The sequence below is a fragment of the Crinia signifera genome, chromosome 6 (genome assembly GCF_055691185.1).
Source record: "Crinia signifera chromosome 6, ASM5569118v1, whole genome shotgun sequence".
Classification (NCBI taxonomy): domain Eukaryota; kingdom Metazoa; phylum Chordata; class Amphibia; order Anura; family Myobatrachidae; genus Crinia; species Crinia signifera.
In genome coordinates, this window is record NC_139222.1 from 71,157,096 (window position 1) to 71,165,387 (window position 8,292).

Below are 8,292 nucleotides of genomic sequence, written 5' to 3' on the forward strand. Positions count from 1 at the left end.
TTGCAAGACATGGTGGGTAGCAGCCAGGCAATACCAAAATCCTGTTTTATCAATGTGTTCTTATAGGAAACTAGCTGCAGGCTTCAGTCGCAGGTAAAATAGCAAATGGCCTTGTGTATGGGCTACAGGTTTTATCTCTCTTTAGTCCTCAAGTCCTGATGTCAAAATAGATACACATCGATATTGGATTAATATCACATTTCCTACCCTTAATTTGAAGGTCCTCAGTCCTTAAAAGGGAAAGAAAACTTCAGTTAGCCAAAGTGAGGGGGAAAAAAAAGGTTAAAATGTAACAAAATATATGCATCACCAAGAACACTTCATGCTGGGCAGATAAAAGTCTGTGGGGTGTATTGAGTATGGGATTCCGACTGTCGGAACGTCCCAACAGTCGGAATCCCAGCCGTCTTCCAACGGTATATCAACAGTTGGTATTCAATGTACTGACTATCGAGTGTTGGAAAGTACACAAATTGTCGGAAATTGTCAACAAACGGCCATAAATTCGACAATCCGCAGCCATTTCCAACAAAACAGTGTCGGAAATGTACTATGTACCGCCATAGTGTCTGAGAATGTGTATCCAGCAAACCAGGCCGACAATTATTCAACTAATCCGATACATGCACAACATTTTACATGTTAAGCCTATTTCCATACTAGTATATCAAATAACGGGATATTGGAACTTACTATTAAATCCTTTTCTCTGAATCCACAGGGGATACTGGAGTGATACTTATAATGGCAGTCACTGGGAGCTGGCACTTTAAGAATTTTTTTAAGTGTGACTGCTCCTCCCCCTCTATAGCCCTCCTACAAACCTTAGTAACCGTGCCCGAGGAGAGCTGGGAAACAATGAAAGAGGGAGAGAACAAGTACCCACATAAGACTAAAGAATATATTATTTGAAAGACAAAAAAAAAAAAAAACATATCATGTAACACCACGGCAGGAAGGAACAGCGCCAGGCGTCCAGTGTCCCTGTAGGGTTCAGAGTAAAGGATTTCTCTATCATCCAGCAGGGGACACTGGAGTGATACTCACAATAGGTACTTTCCAGCAGAACTACACAGCCAAATTGAAATGCAGAATCTTCAAAGGTGTCAAACTGTAAAAACGCTAAAAGGTAGGCCGGCTGAACACTGTTGGTCCATGGAGACCCCACAAGCAGATGCCCATGGAGGTCCCACTGACCGAGTGGAGTGAGCTTTCACCACCGCAGGAACTTTGGATGTGTTATGTAAACTTATTGTAAGATAAATCCAAAACACCAATGTCTGCTTGAAAGCCAACCGGCCAGCCTGGCCAAGCAACATAAACTGGACAAAGAGCGAATCTGACTTCTACATAGAAGCAGTTGTGTCCACATAAAATAATTGAATGCTGTACCACATTAATGTAGGGTACACACCAGGACGACCACCGTCATATACGACCGATAGACGACCATGGAACGATTTCCCTTGGACTTCCCGGGAGCTCCCAGGCAGTCCCCAGCAAACGATTAGCAAAAATTGTGGTTTTTTTGCGGAACGATCTAGATCCGATCCCGATGCGCACGCGATGGTCGTTAAGACGGTCGGATCGCTGGTTTTTGTTTTTTTGCAAGAACACATGCGACCGTCGTCAGATTGGCCTTTGAAATTTGAATGAAGGGGCTGGACTAGCAGAGGGGCATAGGAATAGCAGCAGCCATTTTAAACCAGTGTATTTCTGCTTTGTTACTAGTGAGGCTTGGTTTATACCTGCTGAACGCTGGACATAGCTATTTACACATTACTTTGTTTTGTCTGCCATTACAAAGTGTCTTTTAACCCTGCACTATGGAGAATGCAGTGATGGGTAGTCACCAGCAACAGTACCTGCTCTATTATGCAGTGCTGAAGCTCAGGCGTCAGAGAGCCCAGCGCAGGAGAGAAAGATCATGCTGGACAAAGCAGTGGCTACTTCAGCGTCAGACTCGTTCGCACATGCTACTGCTCAGGGACATCAGGGAAAATAACCCAGACGATTTTCGTAACTTCTTGAGGATGGATGATGCCACATTCCAGGAATTGCTGCGTCTGGTGACTCCCCACATCGAGAAGCAGGATACCAAGTATCGCATGGCTATCCCTGCTGAGGAACGGCTGGTGGTGACCCTGAGGTTTCTGGCGACAGGACGGTCTCTTGCTGACCTAAAGTTTGGATCCCTCATCTCCCCGCAAGCTTTGGGCCTCATCATCCCGGAGACCTGCAAAGCCATTGTGAAGGTGCTGCAGTACCAGTATTGCAAGGTAAGGATGAAAAATACACCATACACTTTATTGTGCAAACAAAATATTTTTATTTATAATTTAGGCCTAGGACAGAAACAGGTTTTTTAGGCCTTTCATAGGTAAAACATGTAAAATAGTAAATAGATTGTGTCAACACAAATATATTATAATACCATATATAAAAGATATTGTAAAAAAACACACACTATATATAAACATTTAAGTATGTATGACCCAGTTTAAACTTTCCCAATAAGTACGGGCTACTGTGTGGCAGAGGATGTCTGCCGCAGATATGTAAAGGCTGCGGCCCACATGGCGCAGATGCAATGGCCCCCCATTGATGTGCGCCATACGACATGTGAGCAGTGGCCATCACATACCTGCAGCTGAGACCATGTCTGCCGCACAGTACCCCATACTATTGGCAAAGACAAAAGGGCAATAAATGGAGTTTGCTCTCCAGATTGCGGAGAATCCTGTTCTCCCTCTGGTAATGCAGGTACAGGTAGCAGCATATAAAAAGAAAAAAAAGACACTCTGGTAACTTCTGAAACAGGCCCTTACAACAGTAGGGATAAGGTACTGTGTGGCAGAGGATGTCTGCCACAGATATGTAAAGGCTGCGGCCCACATGGCGCAGATGCAATGGTCCCGGCCCCATTGATGTGCGCCATACGACATGTGAGCAGTGGCCATCACATACCTGCAGCTGAGACCATGTCTGCCGCACAGTACCCCATACTATTGGCAAAGACAAAAGGGCAATAAATGGAGTTTGCTCTCCAGATTGAGGAGAATCCTGTTCTCCCTCTGGTAATGCAGGTACAGGTAGCAGCATATAAAAAAAAAAAGACACTGTGGCCCTTGTGTGGCAGAGGATGTCTGCTGCAGATATGTAAAGGCTCCGGCCCACATGGCGCATGGCGCAGATGCAATGGTCCCGGCCCCATTGATGTGCGCCATACGCCATGTGAGCAGTGGCCATCACATACCTGCAGCTGAAACCATGTCGATGGTAAATGATAAAATAGCCTATTTTTTAAGACAGATCCTCAAAAACAGGAGACTCTGGATCTTCTATCAGTAAAGAACTGTAGAATTGACGGTACTGGGGGGGTTGAGAAGGCTGTGTAGGTGTTGACTGGGTATGTGTTGGAATTGTGCTCGACTGGCCTGGTACGGTGGCAGGCGGAGTAGGCACTGGTGATTCTAATGACAGTGGTGTGTCTGGTGCACTACCCATGCCAACTATTTTAGTGCCACTGTTGAGATACCCTAAACTGCCATTATACACCAACTCCATGCATAACTTTTCAAAAGTAAGTTGCTGGTCCAGAGCCATGTTGCGAACACACTCTGCCACATAAGTGAAGTAGTTGTCATGTTTGTCCGGGTTTCTTTGCAGGACTCACTGTGCCCGCATCATAAATTCTTCATGTGCTGCTGCGTCTCCTTTTTTTCCTTTGCCACGCATTTTTTTGGCACGGGGGAGTGGTGGAGTGGGTTCCAGGGTGGGTGGCGGAGTGCGTGCCGGAGTAGGAGCTTCGCTCGATGTGCATGCATTATCAGATAGGACAGATAGGTCTGGGGTTGCAGGTGGGTAGTCACCAAGCTGTTAAAAAATTGAACATGTTTACTAATCAATTCTATTTACTTCTAATTTCAGTTCCCTACCAGCGTGAATGAATGGAAAGTCATCGCAGAGGAGTTTGAACAGCGATGGAACTTTCCAAATTGCGGTGGAGCCATTGATGGCAAACATGTCCGCATAGCCCAGCCTATCAATAGTGGTTCCTACTACTTTAATTACAAGGGCTATTTTAGCATTGTACTAATGGCTGTGGTGAATGCGAACTATGAGTTTATCTTCCTGGATGTAGGAAGGAATGGCCGTGCATCGGATGGTGGCACTTTCAAGGACACAAAGTTCTACGAAAGGCTCATAGCGAACACCCTTCACTTGCCGTCTGTCCAGGAAACTAAACAGGGGCTTAACTTTGTGTTTGTGGCAGACGAGGCTTTTGGCCTGCACGAGCATGTCATGAAGCCATATGCGCAAAGGGGTCTGAACCATGACAAAAGGATCTTTAACTACAGGCTATCCAGGGCATGGCATGTTGTGGAAAATGCTTTTGGCATCCTGGCTAGCCGGTTTCGCATTTTCCACACTGCCATTAACCTGAGGGTGGACAAAATTGACTGGGTTGTCACGGCGTGCTGTGTCCTGCACAATTTGCTCCGCAGAAAAGCCACACAGCAAAGGGCTACAGGCACAGCACTCCAAGAAGACCAAGATCTGCCAGAGGAGGTAGTGCAGATATCCTCCTTGCAAACCCCAACACAACACTTCACAGGGAGTGCACGAGCCAAACAGGTGAGGGAAGAGTACATGGCCTACTTTAATGGGGAGGGGGCTGTGGATTGGCAGGAGGAATCAATTAGATAGCCCAAAAAATAGACTCACCGATGCAGACTGCGAATTCTCCTCCTCCTGCGCCGTGACTTCTTGGTTTTTCTGTTCAGGACTACTCCTGTCCTCATCGCCTCCTGACTGAGGGTGAACGTCAACCTGTCGTAGTACCAGAGCGATGTTTGATACATCTCGTCGACTCCAGCACCAGACTTCTTTGCAGCCTCCACCTTCTTGTGTTCCTTTAAGAACACCGTGCGCAGATTCTGGATGCGTTTCCGCACCCATTCTACATTGGCCTCTGGGTGAAATGGGAGACTGTAGCGAGACAAGTCCTCCAAGGCTTGGGTTCTTTTCATTTTGTTCGAATACTCTTTTGATTTTGTTCGCCACAGGCATTCATGGGAACGATATTTCTCAATAAACCCTTCTAAAAATTCTTGTTCCTTTGCGTTGGACATTGGGACTGTAAAAAGATAAAACCATTTTAGTTGTTATAGTTATATCCATGTTTTGTTTCATATTTACATTTTTATAGTTATAGTTACCAGTTTACCTAGTTCTTATGTTTTAAGTATTTAAAATGTTAATAAACTTTTATGAAAACCACTATACATTTTATTGTGCAGATTGCTATTCACACACACAGGTGAATGCCCCATTTTCTTTTTTCTAGCAGAGAGGAGTGCATGGAATACTGCAATGGTGGACAATGGTTATATGTATATATCTATATATACACAAACACACACACACAGGTGAATGGGGCCTAGCAGAGAGGAGTGCATGGAATACTGCAATGGTGGACAATGGTTATATGTATATATCTATATATACACAAACACACACACAGGTGAATGGGGCCTAGCAGAGAGGAGTGCATGGAATACTGCAATGGTGGACAATGGTTATATGTATACACACACACACACATGTGGCCCACCCGAGCAAACAGTGACATGGTCGGGTGCACGGTTGCCAAACCAGTGCTCTATACACACTATATACATTGGTGGCAACAGTGGGCATGCATAGGAGAGCATTGGGAGTGCAAACATACCAGGTTGTTGTTCTGGGAGATGAGACAAGAAGGAGAGTCCAACTGCTGCGCCAGCACTGTTTGCTATGTGGAAAAACATGGCGCGTTTAGGAAATGCCACTCAAATAGGCTGGATCAAACGACGGACGCACCGACGGACGGCCGACAGAGGCGGCAAAAAACACTCACGATCTGCATACGATTGATTGTCGGTCGGCCTCGGATTGACGGATCCTACCTGCAGCACGTAAGACCAAAGATGCGACCAAACGAGTGGCGTGTACGCGTATCGGATCGGAATTGGATCAAATAAATGACAAAAACACACAAAAGTACATACAATCTGCATACAACCGGTCGGAATTGGATCTAAATTGACAGAATCGTGCCCTAGTCGTCCTGGTGTGTACCCAGCATTTGAGAGCTTGAAGAAGGAGAATCATCTGAGAACAGGAACCACATTAGGCTGACTTATGTGGAAGCTGAATTTACTTTTGGAAGAAAAGACCTCGTAGTACACATGATGAGCCCGTTAGAGAGCCAGAATGATATCTCTCAACTTCAAGATATTTATTGGAAACCACATCTCTTGCGGAGCCCAAAGACCTTGGAAGTGTTCCCCGTAGGAAACTGCACCCCAACCACGCAGGCTTGCGTCGTTGTGCAATTCCAATGCTATCTTGCATAAGGTGGTGGGAGACCAACCACCAAAGGAGAGACAGCCATGTCTTTGGTGACAGAGACATTCTCTGGTGTAGAAAAAGATGTGAGCCTAACCACTGTGACAGGAGGACAAGCTGGAACATCCTGGAATGAAAATGGCTGTAGGCCTCCGCCACACTTTTTTGCCCTAACAACATTACATAGCAGTCCTAAAAAGTCTAGGCACAATATACAGTAACTGAAAGTAACATGCTTTAAACTCTCCTGGCAAACGTGCTCCAAAATCTCCAAAGCTATACACCTCTGTATTTACTACTCTGGTGCAGCTTGCAGCCTCAATTCTGAAGAACTAACAGCACCATCCCCAGCAGAAGTAGCAGCCTACTACACCATACTTGCCTACCCTCCAAGTATGGCTGGGAGACTCCGGCAAATCAGGTCCCCCTCCAACTATACTTAGGAGCTGCCTGGATGCAGTCAGATGTGGGGTCTGTGGTCCCATATGGTGTTGGGCCTGCATTTTGTCATTTTTACACCAGTGGATTACCTACTTTGGAATGAAGAGGACGCAATCGACGACAGAAGACATGGTATAATTTCCTTCCACCAGTACACTACTGGATTTCTTGTATAAAAAGTCTCCCCAGGCTGCGGCATTAGTCTGCTGGCTGTTTGGGCCCAGTGCTGGTTTACAAAATACGGAGGAGCCCTTCTCAAGTTTTTCCCCCTGTATTTCTGCAACCAGGACCAGCTCAATGAGCCTGAGGCTGTTATTGGTGGGTGCGGGAACCGCACAACGTTTTAATATGTATTGAATCTATTACTTACACAGGGCAGCATTGGACGGATCTGACTGATCCATGCAACGCTGCCGCAACGTACAGATTATACGACCGGATACGCTATCAGAAAAACTAATTGTGAGAATACGGCGGCTTAGTAAATTTACCCTATTCACAATTTGTATTTTTGGACGATCCCGGTCGTATCCATTCATATTGGGGATTGGCTGTAATCCCCTTGTCTAGCAAATTTCCCCCATAATAGTGTAAAGCTGGGTGCACAACTGACTATGGTGAAAAACCCAGTGATTCAGTGTAACTATACAATATTGCCTGCTGCATGTATCAATTCCGCAATGGCCATGCAGCAAATGCAACCAACCAATTCATCCAACTATATTTGGTGGATTTGAGGGTACAGAGTATACGATTGTGGATGTGATCTGTCATGAATCCCATTATCGTCTGATATCGTATAACGTGTACCCAGCTTCAGTTCTACCTTTTACATACTAAAAAAAACCTAGAATTTTGCTGACAATTGAGAACCACTTGCCTCACGCAAACACACACACACACACACACCTAAAATAAAACACACACACTAACACATCTCGTGATTAATTGCTTAGAGTTTCCTTAAAACCATTAGACTGATATTTGTTAAAAAGTATGAAGATGTTTTAAACATGTATATTCCCAATTTCCCGACCTGGCTGTTTGGGGCATTGCCATCATCTTTTGCTGATGTATGGAGTTATTAAAGTAGTAAACTGCCAGCAGTATTAACCGGTATGCCTGGAAATTATCCGGGTTGAGCTGCGCTGTCACAGTGTTCCAGAAAATATTGGGAGATGCCATGATATGTAGGTACGAGTCAGAGGTGTCTCTAGCGGTGCAACACCATCTGGCAGCTACCCTTGTCGCTCACCTGACCCCCCCTCCCCCAGCGAACTCCCCGCCATGCCGATCACTCCCTTCCCTTCCGCCAAGCACTCATCCATCTCCAGAACACATAAATACTCGCCCCCCCAGCCAAAGCCAAAAGCGGCAGGGGCTGCAGCTTGAGTGGTGAGTATTCCTGGGGCAGGACAAACCTGCCCTGGTAGACAGGGGGCTAAAATTAACATGGCG